This window comes from Xenopus laevis, chromosome 6S (assembly GCF_017654675.1).
Source record: "Xenopus laevis strain J_2021 chromosome 6S, Xenopus_laevis_v10.1, whole genome shotgun sequence".
Classification (NCBI taxonomy): domain Eukaryota; kingdom Metazoa; phylum Chordata; class Amphibia; order Anura; family Pipidae; genus Xenopus; species Xenopus laevis.
In genome coordinates, this window is record NC_054382.1 from 98,553,289 (window position 1) to 98,568,684 (window position 15,396).

Below are 15,396 nucleotides of genomic sequence, written 5' to 3' on the forward strand. Positions count from 1 at the left end.
TGTAGTAATGCACCTCTAAAGCACAGTATGTAACAGATCCCTAAATGGGGAGGTAGAAGCATAAAATTAAAATATTATATTCTGCTACCGTGCGGTGATAAAACAAATGTGTTTGATTTAGAAGCCCTGATACAGTTCTAACAAATAAAACATTTGTTTTTGCCAAGAGTCATTTTGTTTTTTTGTACAAGATAAACAGATATAACCTTTATATGTAAATACAATCATTTAGCTGTATGATTGTTAATAGTGCAAATATTTTACAATTATATTAATAAGTCAAATTGGATCACCTCTCAGAACACCTCTCAGAAAAAATAATGACATTTCAATTTCTAAGCATGTGGCAGATGATAATACGTTGTCTGTTTAGAGGTTAATAACAGTTACATCAACGCTGCAACACCACGCAACAATTCTATCTCTTACCTTATTTTTGTCGAATGTGACAAGTCGCATGCGTTTTGTCACAGCGCATCAGATCGCGATAAAATAGCTTGTGGAGTCCTACCCTTAAGATAGGCATACATCAGGAATTACAGAACCAATTATTAATTGCCTGGAGAAGAGCCCTAACAGCAAGTATATTGGTGCCCCATAGAAAAAATATATTGCCAGCCCATTATGCCAAAACTCCACCCATGATCCACCCAAACCCCCACACGCTGCCATCATGCCACCCCTGTAAAAAGCTATTTTTACATACCGGTATCTTGGGGCACCTGATTGCAGTACATCCTGCTCCCCCCCTCCCGGATGGAGGCCTGCATACAATGTGAAACCTGGTGTACAGTAAATTGGGGCTTAAGAGACCTATTGGGAGGGGGCTAAATAAATGCTTATATGCAGTCCTTGTATGACAGGATTTTCTTGCCTGGTATATATCTACAACATAGTTCATTTTTGGCCATTCAGCCAAGAATGTCAGGAAAGCCCCAAACATTCGTCAATAAGGTGCTAAATCATCTGTAAAGGCATAGTCAGTCAGCAGTTTGTATTGGTCAATTTATAGCCACCATTACACTTTGTTGTTGCTGTTCTGCTTACGTAGCTAAATAACAGTCTATTAAGATTCATCTCTACACTGGTAATATGATTAGTGAATAGGGTTGACATCTTTCTGGGAAATCTTATCCGGCTGGGTGGGGCAGGTTCACGAGGGGGGAGGCTGATGGTGTCACGGGAGTGGAGCCAAGTCATGGAGTGTGGAACCATAAGGAGGTTTGGTAAGTATTATAGCTTTAAGAAAGGGGGACTGGGTGCAGATCGGTGGCAGGCCAGGAGCAGATCACAAATTTACCGGCAGCTACATTGAGTTAATTTGTAATACCGGTACCTGGCCTTGGCTGTTATGTTAAAGGCTAGGCCAGTAAAATTCTGGCCAGGTGGCAACCCTATTAGTAAATCAAAAATCAAGATATTAAAAGGATTCAAAAAGCACAAGTTAATAGTGCTGCTCCAGCAACATTCTTCACTGGAATTCGTTTTTCAAAATAGCAAACAGTCACGTGACTGGTACTCTGATAAACTTCAGTCACTCTGCTGCACTGCAAGTTGGAGTGATATCACTCCATTCCCCCCAGCAGCCTATCAGCAGAACAATTGGAATGTAACAAGATAACATTGCCCTGACACTAGATAACAGCTCCCTGGTAGATATGAGAATAGCACTTTCAAGTAAAAGTCCCACTATGACTCCTCTAGTTAAGCTGGCCATACATGGGCAGATCTGCTCATTTGGACAATTGAGTGGACAATATTGGGCTGATCCGATCGTGGGCCCTAGGGCCGAACAATCTGATCACAATGCAAGAAATGCAGTTGGTCTGAGCGAGGACCGCATAAACAAACTGATGCAGTCCTTGATTAAACAAACTTGCTTTATTTATTTCATTAACATAAAAATTCTTTACAATTTCTGAAATAATCAAGTTAGTCGTCACTATCCCCCTCTCAGCAAATATGTCTCTCTTCCTACAGCTTTAGAATATTTGGTTATTTTGACAGCTGTAATAAGTTGTCTAGGGCTAGGCAAAGGTGATTCATGGGGCTGACCAATTGTTTCCTCCAGACCAAGATATATGGTGGCCATAGACGTTAAGATTCTTCTCTCCCTAACGACCGATTTTAGTGCGATCCAACAAATCTGTCAAATTATCGTGTGGTTAGTGGGCACTGAACAATTGTGCATGTATCGATTTTGGTCAGAAAATCGAGAAGTCAGCTTAGAATATTTTCATTGTTCCAATTGTTTGCCAAGCAAGCAGCTACCCACAGTTTTCCAAGTTTCATATCGCTTGAAATAGTCTTTATAATTGATGGACAAATCGGTTAAACTATTGTTTCAAGATCACCTACGACAACGAAAAGATCTTTTAAAAATCTTAATGTCTATGTCCACCTTCATTGGCCAATGTGTGGGGCTTATTAATGGACCTGTTGAACTGGGATCTGGCAGAAAATTGCCCAGATATCTATTGGGCAGATTGTTATCCTCGCATGGCTTTTTGCTCTGTGGCTATAAATGTCAGTGCACAGTAGTGATAGTGCATGATTACAGAATTACTCTAATAGTCCAACTGGGAGCAAGAAGTATATGGTTTGCTTCATATATGAAAGTTACATCTTACTAGTAATATATGTGCCCAGCTGATTCAAGTTCAAGCCAAGGAACAGTGGTGACATTGTGACAATTAGGGTCATGTCAGTGTCAAGCAGAAGCCACTACCTTCCCTCCCCCATGAAAGAGGCATTGAGCCTTGTTATTTGACTCATGACACTGCTTTGTTTGCTCCCTTCTCCTCCCCCCACCTTTCTTTTTCTTCTTTAGCTCCTTAATTTTGTTTTAGAATTGCAGCTCCAAATTCTTCTTTATATTGTTCATTAGTTCTTTCATTAGTCCATTCGTTATTTTATTCCTTCCTACCCTCTCGTCTTTTTTGTTATGCCCTTTATTTATTTCATTTGAATTTTTCCTTAATTTCCTGTTTCTCCACAGCAATAAACATGTTCTTGCTCTTTTTCTTCTGTCTTTATTTTCAGCAGTTTTTCTGAATTCCTAGTGATGTCATCAGTTATAATCGGTGCTTAGAGATGTAATTTGTGTCACAACTCATTGGAACGTCTGTAATGAACTCAGAAGGATATTAGATGCCATGGGATGTGCATGGCCTGCAGCCTCAACCTTTGATGTGTGGTTATGGAACTCCTTAGTGACGCCAATATCCTTATCATTAACATTATCTCATATATATTTTCTAATAGGCTGTTTACTTAAATGCTGTTTGGCCGCTTAAATTGCTGATCTCAACACCCATGTTTTTAGGTCTAGATTGTTAGGTTATTTTGAACTGGCTGACATTGCTGACTTGGGGAAAGTTCTTCAGAGTACTTGTCACCATGGAACACTGAGCTGACATTATTGACCTGGGTAAAGGTGGCCATAACGCACAGATAATATCGTACAAAACTAATTTTCGTACAATATTCAGTGCATGTATGGTGGGAAAAGAGCTGACCGATATCTGCAGAAGACTTGGATATCGGTCGGCTCGTCGATCGGGGTGGGCGAAAAATTTTGATCGGGTGTCTTTGAAGGCACCCAAACATGGGCCATTGTTAGTGCTGAATCGTCAGATACAGAGAAAATTCTATTGTTTCTACCTGTATATCTGACGATTCAGCTCTACACGTGTGTATTGAAAGATCTTTTCCAAGAAAGATCGTAATTGTTACGTCTATGTCCACCTTTACATACTGACCTGGATTGTCCCCCACTTAATTGGGTTTAATTATCCTTAAATCACAGTTTCTCTAGGCCAACAGGGCTGCCCAAAAGGTAGATCGGGATCTATCAGTAGACCTTTAGCTGGTGATCAGTAGATCTCAAGACACTGTCAACGAACATCTTGTCTAAATATATCTCATATTTCATGCTTCATTCAGATATTTATCATGTTAAGGTTACATAAGGTTCTCATCAATCCATTTTTAAGTAATATTTTCCATGGAACAGAATGCTAACAAAGCTTTTATGGATGCAGATCATAATGGGACAACATCACTAAGAGTAGACCTCACATTAGTAAAGTATGGGCACTCCTGCTCTAGGCAGTATGGTGGCAAAGGACATAATATTGCTACTGGGATGCAAAGTTCAATTCCAGTCAGGACACAAGCTGCTGTAAGCTTTACCTGTGATTGCTTGAGTTCCTTAGAGCATAGGCTCTGCTAGGCAGGACTACTATTTATGAAAGCACTTCAATTTTGATTCTATGTTACAGAAGCATACAAATACACAGGTCATTTTCAAAGCACTGTCTACTTTTAGGGGCATATTTATCAAGGGTCAAATCCGAATTGAAAAAACTTCAAAATTCGAATTCAAAAAAGTTTGAAATCAAGTCAAACTTTTTTTTGGGTCGAATAGGTCAGTTTTCGATCAAATAGATCTGTATCTGGTCGAATTCGAATTGTTCGAATCAAAGGAATATCGCATTCGATTGAATTTGATTCAAAGTTTTTCCCAAAAAAACTTTGATTTTTCAAAGTTCACCAATTGACTTCAAATAGCTTCTAGGAGGTCCCCCATAGGCTAAAACAGCAATTCGGCAGGTTTTAGATGGCGAATGATCGAAGTCGAATTTTTTTTTACGAGACGGTACATGATAAATTTCGATATTTGAATTTTCACATTTTTTTACAAATGCAAATCAAATTTGGACTATTCCCTAGTCGAGGTACACAAAAAATAGCTCGAAATTCGATTCGATTTTTTTCATTCAAAAATTCACCTCGACCTTTGCCAAATCTGCCCCTTAGTGATGATGTCCCATTATGATCTACATCCATAAAAGCAGTTAGCATTATAATATCACTTAAATATTGATTTATGAGAAAATGTATATTGCTACATTTAACAAACAACTATTTCTTATGTAACCTTAACATAATAAATATGAGAATGGAAAGAATGAAATAGGAGGGTGATTTAAACAAGCTGTTTGCTGAGGGTGTCTTGAGATCTACTGATCACCAACTAAAGGTCTACTGGTAGATCACAATCTACCCTTTGGGCACCCCTGGCTAATTGACGAAACCAATATGGAGCAGGCACTCAATAAGGCAAACTTCCACCAGGCAAATGTTCAAAAGAGAAAAAGGTTTATTGTATCCACAGCCTGACGCGTTTCGTGTCACAAACACTTAGGGGGCACATTTACCTAGGGTCGAATATCGAGGGTTAATTAACCCTCGATATTCGACCGTCGAAGTTAAATCCTTCGACTTCGAAGTCGAAGGATTTATCGCAATTCGTTCGAAAAATCGTTCGATCAAATGATTATATCCTTCGAATCAAACGATTCGAAGGATTTTAATCCATCGATCAAACGATTTTTCTTCGACCAGAAAATTGTTAGAAAGCCTATGGGGACCTTCCCCATAGGCTAACATTGCACCTCGGTAGGTTTTAGGTGGCGAAGTAGGGGGTCAAAGTTTTTTTTAAAGAGACAGTACTTTGACAATTGAATGGTCGAATAGTTGAACGATTTTTATTTCGAAGTCGAAGTTCGAAGTAGCCAATTCGATGGTCGAAGTAGCCAATAAAACCATTCGAAATTCGAAGTTTTTTTTCTTCTATTCCTTCACTCGAACTAAGTAAATGTGCCCCCTAATCATAGGCTAATTCCCACTGCATAATAAACACTAAGGGTTCAAGCACATGGGCAGATTCGGGGAGATTTAGTCGCCTGGCAACTAATCGCTTCTTCTGCAGGGAGACAATAGCCTTCCCTCTGCTATAATGAGAAAACGCCAGCGCCAATGCACTCGCGGCGCTTCGATTTCCAAAGTTTCCTCGTGAGGCAACTTTGGTTGAATCTGCTGTGTGCTAGCAGCACCCTTACAACAAAAGGGGATAGGAGGAGGTTGTAAACTGGAAATATAAGCACAGCCCCTCTGTTCCTAATCTGCTCTTTTCTCCCCATGCTCTCATCTAAAGCAGGCCCCGACTGGCAATCTGTGGGTTCTGGCAAATGCCACAGGGGCTGCTGTAAGATTCCATAGATAGTCACTGTTTAGTGGGCTCCTGTGTGACTGTTTGGGCCTCTGTGTACTTGAAATGCCAGATCCCAGTCCAGACCTGATCTAAAAATCTCATGATGAATTCTCAGGCGCATCTGCTGCTACTTTCTCCTTCTGCTCCAGCCTTCACAGCCCGTCCCTTTCCTGTGAGCATTTAACCAGAACATTATATTATACAAGAGAGTTCGTTCTAATGTACAAAAACATCTCATTGTCCAGGATGTTTCCCTGCATCGCTAACCTCAATCTGCAAACATTTCTTGCTACTCTAAGCCGCACCCCCGAAATCTCACACAGACCACGCCTTCCCTGGCAGCATACTCCGGCTTCCCTGCATTTTTTCTTCCAAAGTGGGTGTGGTTTCGTGGGGTCATGTGACGTTGCCGGCAGAGATGGGCGTGAAGCAGGAAAGTGGGAGGGACTGAGGGGTGGAACAACAAAGCTGGAGAGCTGCCGGTGTGTAGGAGCTGTCAGTGAGTTGCTGTCAGGGGAGTCGCCGGGCAGAGCTGCTGTGAGAGTGAGTTTGCCGCTCGTGTGTGACTGTCACTAGCTGTCAGGCTTGGGTGTTGTGTGAGGGCCGCTCCGCACTTGCAGCAGGTGAGTAAAGTGCATTGTAAGCAGCGGGCGAGTTTCTGACATGGCCATTCCCTGCCTTACTCACCGTGTCACTGCCGCTCCTCACTGGTGCTACACTGGGATTTGGCATGAGCTGTTGCTAATGGGATTTGTTGCACCCCCAGTGCCTGTTGGAAGTTGTGGGAGAGACAGAAGCTGAATTGCGCTTTACTCTTGCACTTTGCCAGTGACTCGTACCAACAGCAGCAGCATCTGGTCAGAGGGTAGAACTTTATTGTGGCCTCTTATAGTTGTCTCTCAGTTCAGCAGACAGTGCTGTTTGTTATGCACAACTGACAGAGTCCAGTGACTTTCTGTCCATCATGTGATTTCCTTGCAGCTCCTGCACTCGGCTCTCCAGCTGTTAGTGAAAGCAGAGCTTAGCATGGTCCTGCCAGTCCTGCTGATTATTGCTATTAACATGTAGCACCAACATGATCTGTAGCGCTGTCCAACAAGGTGTATACATCACACACATATAAGTTACATACAAACACTGACCTATAGCTCAGGAGTCAAGCGGGTGCTGAGCATTAAAGCTGACAATCTACAAGTGATGGATAGTATCTTTTACAGGCATTGCGTTTGATGCAGGTTTGGGTGAGCTCATAATGGGTGCAGGGTGCCTTTTCCCTCCCCAGTGTAAAGCCGGCTCCTTGGTCTGCAGGATGTTAATGTGTGAGTACACACGGGGATCCTGTCATGCATTGGGGTGGGACAGCCGTACGTGGGCAGATCTAGCACTGCCTCCATGTGCACATGACCAGGAAGTGTGACCAGCTGCATGGATGGCTTTTTTGTTTGCTGCAGAGATGCCACCTTTAAATATCACAGCAAAGTATCAAATGGCAGTGTCCCTAGGGTTCCCCAATCATAATTTATGGCTATTGGATATCTCTTATTAAATGCAAGTGACATTTCCTTGTTGGACATTACAAAGCCTATATTACAACTCCTTTCTGTCCTATAAATCTCACAGAAATAATTCCCTTTCATGCTGTAAATTCTTAATAGCGGGAAGCAGCTGGTTAACCTCCTGGCTTCCCCATTAGCGATTTTCCTACCCCACAAGCACAGTTCCTATTATGTTGTTAGATAATTAGGGTTATTGAAGTGCTCCCCCTTGAGATCCCTGTATGTATTCCCCAGCTGCCGGCTTTTCTGCACTGCAAATGGATGCGCTGAATCAATGATTAGGCACATTTAGGGATTGATTTTGTGCAGCATAGGGGAAGGCTACACAATGAGACATGCTCCTTTTTATTAATTGCAACATATATCTGGTGCTGGGAAGCATTACTGCTCCACTGAAGACACTTTTAAGGAGTTCTTTTCTAAAACAGGAAGCAGTGCCCCATTATGTGGACATGTAGTAACAGTAAAAATAAGGCGTATGCAACAGATATTGATATATTTCACAAAAGATGAAAATAAAGATCACAGATGTTTCCCCGAGGAAATATTACAGCTTTCTATTTACTGATAAAATATTTTATTGGCATAGTTAGCAAGATGTAAAAGGGATGTTTCACCATTTGATATGTCCCTTTATGCCTTTGGTGCAATGACGTGGCACGTTAGCAACGATCTAGCAGTAAATAAGATTTTGTAAATTTGCCTGTACTACTGTGACCTGGGTTGCCACCTGGCTGGTAAAAATGATGGCTGATCCCTATGGTATCAATATGGTATCAATAGGGAAAAAAGATAAATATATAGGAAGGCTGATATTTTTTCCCAGAAAAGGTGGCGACCCTAACTGTGACATGAACCTTTAATGTGCAGTTTCAGTCTTTGGGTAGGACTACATGGCCTTTTTTGGTGCAATCTGACACGCTGCAACAAAACGCCGGCGTCAAATCGCATGCGACGGAAATAAGGTAAGTGAATGCATTGTCGGATGGTGTTGCAGCGTTGATCCGACGCAACACGACTGTTGGATGCAGACGCTACACGCTGCGTCTGCATTCTACAGTCGTGTTGTGTCAAATCAACGATGCGACTTCATCAAACATTTCCATTACTTACCTTATTTCCATCACATGCGATTTGAAGCCGGCATTTGTTGCAGCACGTCGGATCGCGCCAAAAACGTCCATGTAGTCCTAACCTTTATTGTAATGAGTTGCTGCTATCAGCATTTCCTTCCTCCTTTATGTTACTAAATTGTGGACAATGCAGCCATCCTTTTGTGTATATTTTACCATTTATACAGAATGATAGGGTACGGTTATGATATTGACTAGAATTCTATTTTTTTTTATAAAACCACCTTATTCCACAACAAGCTTGAAGGGAGAACTAAAGTTTAACTAAAGAAGTAGGGTAGAAATGTTGTACATAATGTTTTTGGCTTCTATGCCAACCAAAGTAACCACAGCCCTTTAGCAGGGAAAACCTGTGCCCCCAAAGATGCCCCAGTAGCTCCCCATCTTCTTTTCTGATGATTCACTGCACATGCTTTGTCACTTACTGAGTTTAGGGACCGACTCACAATATACTGTATACATAGAATATAAATGTTACAATACAATGTTAATTAGTAATTAATACAGATAATTACTACATCACAGCACAGAAAAAAAGTGCAACTAGCATTAGAATCTAATAATTAGCCCTGTAGCATTATCTTATATAATTTGCGACAACCCCTAAGCTTAGCTTCTCAACAGCTCTCAGAGCCCACTGAGCATGTGAGTGTCACAGACACATTCCAAAATGGCAACCCCCTGTGCCAAGTTTGAAGTCCTGGATCATTGCTGCTATTGAGAAGCTGAAACTTTAGGCTGATTCAATAAGTTCAGTATATAAAATATGTGCTCATGAGAGATTATACTACATAGGTAGGGGTAGAAGTGATACATAAGAACCGCAACCATTTGGGGGGGGGGAGCATAAATGCTTAGCTTTAGGGCTGAGGTGCAGTTTTGGGGATTTGAAATACAGATCAGAGGCAGAGCTACAGGGTTCTAGCATACAACCGTGCAGGGATGACTGTACATAGAGGGGGTGAATTTATGTCATTAGGTACATACAGTATGCTTCAGAGGGCTATATGATCTTCAGTTGGGACCTATGGGCTTATAACGACACCCCCACTACACAATGCCACTCAGGGAAACCCCTTAATCTGAAAAAGCTTTTGTGTAATAATCCTTCAGATGTCACTATAGTCCCTACATCTTGACTAGGGGTTTCACAATCTCCAGCACCCATGGTACCCCAGTGCTGACAATTTCCATCAGGGCCTTAACTAGTCATTAGACCAATTAGCACTTCTTTCTTTGTAAGCAGGTATAAAAAAGGGCAGAAACATACATTTTTCAAAGCATGGTACACTTATCGGCAGATTTACTAAGATTCAAATTTTCGAAAAAAAAATTTGGGTCAAAACTCACAATTTCAAATTTAAAAGCACCAACTCAAATTTGAATTAGAATGTAAGATTTACCTCGACCATGGAAGCAGTTTAAATTCGACACTTCGCCACCTAAAACTGGCCAGGTTCATGTAGAAGTCAATGGCAGAGGTCCGTTGAACCATTTGAAGATGTTAATTGCCTTCCTGACAAGTTTTTTTTCATAGGAAAACGATTCGAATTTTCAGTCGTTCCTATTCGATTGAATGTTAAACTTTCAAATTTTTTCATAAATAACCTCCCATTCAAGTTGTGAGTAAATTCATATTTATTTGAGTTGAAAAAAATTCACATAACCTCGAAATTCCACCTTTGATAAATTAACCCCATAAAGTGAACCCAAAAATATGGCCTCGAAGGCCTTTCTTTTCAAATTGTGGATTTGCTTTCTCATTCAAAACCATGTCATTGATGTTCATGTCTTGTTACTGTAAATACTAAAAATAGGTAGATCTTGCATTTTAAAACAGGCGTGAGCAAAAGAGATTCTGAAACCACTTATTAGCTCATGTTTTATATATATCTCCTTGTCTGAGCATAAGTGCTTCGGCCACAACAATTGAGCTTCTCAGTGATTAACCTGGCCTCACACTGCAGCATACATATTTGGTTTAGGCATTGAGGACTAGCATTTCTGCCTCTTGCTCTTCACATAACAATTTATTTATAATTCACTGTTAATTTAAGACACAAAACTTAATCCTTGGGGGTTGATATCATTGATTACTATTTCTTTAGACTCCAATAAACATGACTACTTGTCTTCTGTTTGGAACCTGGTTTTGAATTAAACTTGTTGTATCATTATTGATTGATTAGAATTTAAGTAGGGCTAGTTTTAGGGGTATACTTCCATAGAAAGAATAAGCAGTATGAGATATTTATTGAAACAATGTAGCAGAAGCCATCTGATTAATAGATATGCAAGGCATTATGCGAATTGGAGTCTGGCGTGTGAAACATGGTTTCAAGTGGACCTGTCACCCAGACACAAAAAGCTGTATAATGAAAGTCCTTTTCAAATTAAACATGAAATCCAATTCCTATTTTTTATTAAAGCATTCATAACTGTTGTAAGCTCATTTAAACATCTCAGCTGTCAATCAGATATTGTCTGCCCCCTCCTCTATGCCTTAGGCATAGAGGCGGGGCAGACAATTACTTTCACTTTCCATTCAGCACTTCCTAGATGTCACTGTTCTCCCCACATTTCCCCGTTCTCTTCACCATTTAATTGTGTAGCCAGGGCATGGGGATGGACATCGGTTCCAAGGAACAAGATTCAGAGATGATGCAAGGCTTGTCTTAATAACAGTGTCCACAAAATGGCTCCTGCCTGCTTGATATAATAATGATTTCCCAGACTGAAGGAAACAAGATTCAAATAATTTATACAGTGTAATTAAAATTTATTTTGCTTGACTAATGTGATACATTTTGTGATGTAATGTGATTTTGAATAATTTCTTTGGGTGACGGGTCCCCTTTCAATGCACAGTGCAGAAATGGACTAACAGATACTGCAATGTAATAACTGCCATAGAAAGTTGCTTAACATATTTTTTTTATTATGCAAAAACATTAGGGTTGGTGTTTCCCTTTAACTGACCCATGCTGACTAATTCATGCGTGTTCAGATTTGAAGATCAAAAAACAAAGTACAGTGTGTTGCTAATCTGGATTAGGGATGTAGCTAACGTCGGAAAAAATGTTCGCGAACATGTTCGCGAACGTCCGGACAAAAATGCGAACGGTTCGCGAACGTTGCGAACCCCATAGACTTCAATGGGAAGGCGAATTTTAAAAGCTAGAAAAGACATTTCTGGCCAGAAAAATGATTTTAAAGTTGTTTAAAGGGTGCAACGACCTGGACAGTGGCATGCCAGAGAGGGATCAAGGGCAAATATGTTTCTAAAAAATCCATTGTTGACACAGCGCTGCGTTTTGTGCTGTAAAGGGCAGAAATCACACTACGTCACTCAGGTGGTGTTTCTGGAGACGGTATTATTATTGATATTTAGACAGAATGTGAAAAAGCTCACACAGCTAGGTGGCAGTGGTTTGAAGAACAGATGCAGATGAGAGATCAGCAGCAGGACAGACAGCTGCCCACAGCAGCTACATACAGAGCACTGCAGTAGAAGGTATATTACTAGTCAGCAAAGCTACCTAACCTAAAATGTCCCTCAAATCCCTGCAGAGTTCTGTCCCTACAATACAGAGCAGTATCAAGTAGATTACTAGCCAGCAAAGTTACTATCAACTGTCCCTCAAATCACTAACAGCTCTCTCCCTACACTAGCTCTTCCAAGCACACACAGGCAGAATGAAAAAACGCTGCAGGGCTTCAGTTTATATATGGAAGGGGAGTGGTCCAGGGGGTGTGGGGTGGTCCAGGAGGGAGAGCTTCCTGATTGGCTGCCATGTATCTGCTGGTCTGGGGGAGAAATGGCAAAAAAAAGCGCCAGCTAAGGCGAACCCAAATTGGCGAACGTTGCGTTATGTTCGCGAACATTCGGCGGACGCGAACGGTCGATGTTCGCGCAAACAAGTTCGCCGGCGAACAGTCCGCGACATCCCTAATCTGGATTATTTCTTTACCATAAACACAACATTTTGGTCCCAAGGTTGCCTAAAAAAGGCACTTCATCGGCTTTCTGCACTGGGTTCATCAGCAATTTTTGCAAGGTGAAGTATCTTCCGGGAACATTTATTTGCCATTTGCTTGAATTTATTTGTTTGTTATTTCAAAATCCCCTTTGGAACCCAGTTAAGATATTTATTTTGTTCATCTGTATTGTCTCCCCCCCTGACCAGCTGTGTTTATTGTTTATATGGACTTGCAAAGCTGTCAGGCTCTAAAAGGAGGGTTCCCCTGGCGGCCATTGGCCTCATGTTTTTATATGTTCATGGGACTCCTCGGTAACTTATAATATCCTTATATTTTACAAGAGGGGGAACTTTATTCACTATATATAAGTAATGTTTTAGAAAAATAGAGAGTAATTGAAAAAAAACTAATGATTTCTTTGTATGATTGAAAAAATAAGTTTTAATAGATTTTTCTACCCCTCTGCTGGCTTCATTGGGCTCATATTCTTCTAGATAAATAAACCCTTTTCATAACTAGATGTATGAGAATTTATGACTGCCCCAGTTGCACTAAACATTCTTCTGCCTGAGGGCTACACTAAAACAATGTCATATTTTTAACAAATCTGTATAAACAAACCACCATGCCTCAATGCCCAATTACTTCTTGTGCAAAACCAAGCACACAACTGTTAACAAAGGTTCTAACAAAGGTTCTAACCCACATTTGGCTCTGTAATCATCATATAAGTAGGTCTCTTCAGTGCCATTTAGGTCATGAGGCAAGGGGAAAACCATGGCAAAATGAATGCCCCTGGTGTGTTTAAGAGTTGAATCTCTATCTTTTCTTTCAACTAGAGAGTGCAATGGGGTTGCTACATTTTTCTCAGTAAATGTATTTCTAATGCTAGATGCCAGTAACAACCCATACATACAAGGAACTCAAAACAAATGAGTCCATACATTAAGTTATGTGTAGTAAAGTGGAATGACACAAGAAATAAGTATTGAACACGCATACAGAAAAGCCTTTGTTGGTTATCACAGCTTCAAGATGCCTCATGTATGGAGAAACTAGCTGCATGCATTGCTCAGGTGTGATTTTGGCACATTCTTCCACAGAAACTGTTTTCAAATGTTGAAGGTTCTGGGGACCTCTTCTATGAACTCTGTCTTCAGTTCTTTCCATAGATTTTCAATTGGATTCAAGTTGGGTGATTGACTGGGCCATTTAACAGCTTTATTTCTCTGAAACCAATTGAGAGATTCCTTGGCTGTGTGTTTGGGATCATTGTCTTTCTGAAATGTCCACCCCGATTTCTTCTTCAGCATCCTGGTAAATGGCAGCAAACTCTTATCAACTCCCTGTATATTTCTCCTTTCATTCTTCCTTCAATTATATGAAGTTTGCCAGTACCATATGCTGAAAAACAGCCCCACACCATGATGATGTTCCCACCTCCAAACTTCACTGTTGGTATGGTTTTTTTGGGGTGAAAGTACAATTTCTCCTACAAACATGGTGTGTGCAATGACATCCAAAGAGTTCCATTTGGTCTCATCTGACCAGACTATATTCTCCCAGAATTTCATTGGCTTGTCCAAATGTTGTGCAGCAAACTTTAAGCGAGCTTCAAATAGTTTTTTCTTCAACAGTGGAGTCTTGCCTGGTGAGCGTGCATAGAGGCATGTCGGTTGAGTGCATTACTTATTGCTTTCTTTAACTGTACCTGCTAATTCAAGATCTTCCTGAAGCTCTTAGCGAGTAATTCTTGGCGCTTGGACAACTCCTCTGATTATTCTTTTGACTCCTCTTGTGAGGAGCACCTGGTCAAGGGCCGGTTTAGGGTGAAATTATGTTCTTTACACCTTTCGGTTTATGGTGCTCACTGGAACATTCAGAAGCTTAGAAATATGTCTATAACCAATGTCATCAGTATGTTTTGTAATAATAAGGTTGCAAAGGTCTTGAGAGAGTAAGGGGCAGAATTGGTTTCTAAATACTGACCAATTTCAGAAAGTTGCTTGGCTTTCCATGTCTTTTTGCACCTACTTTTCTTCATGTGTTAAATACTTATTCCCCATGTCATTCCATTCATTACACATAACTTAATTTATGGATTTATTTATTTTGCGTTTTTGGTATGTGTCGATTATTTGGGTTGTTACCGACATCTGGTATACATTTCATGTCAATAGTCCCATTAGAAATATATTTACTGACAAAATCTTTGACGTTTTCAATACTTATTTTCACTACTGTATATAACTATATACTGTACTATATAATAACTAATACATATACAGCTGCAAACATAAAGTTGAACTTAGCCTTTAAAGGGTTTACATTGTAGAGGGTATCCTATAATAATGGTGCTTGCTATATCTTCATGCTTAATTTAAAGTTTTAAAATGTGAAATATATTTTTATTGGGGGGGGGGATAAAAGGTGCAACCTTGGCTATGGTCTCATTACCTATAGCAGCCAATCAGCAGGTTGAATTTAGCGATCACCTGTTTACAAGCACACTCCCCATTGCTATGGGTTATTGTACCTGGATATTACATATGGGGGATTAACCTTTGTATCTGCCAAGGTATGAATATGCTTACTTGGTAGCCAGACCAGAGGATATTATTGTAGACTTCAATGAGCTAATCCAAATGTAATTTATTTAAAATAAAAC

The 15,396-nt window shown here is 40.4% G+C and overlaps 1 protein-coding gene across 1 annotated transcript in view; it reads left to right on the plus strand.

The window, feature by feature from the left end:
* Positions 1–6,536: 6,536 nt before the first annotated feature.
* mapre2.S (microtubule associated protein RP/EB family member 2 S homeolog) overlaps positions 6,537–15,396 on the plus strand; it is a 93,560-nt gene continuing 84,700 nt past the window's right edge. Inside the window, exon 1 of the mRNA XM_018268550.2 lies at positions 6,537–6,681. The gene's annotated coding sequence lies outside the window, so the exon portion shown is untranslated. The remainder of the gene's footprint in view (positions 6,682–15,396) is intronic.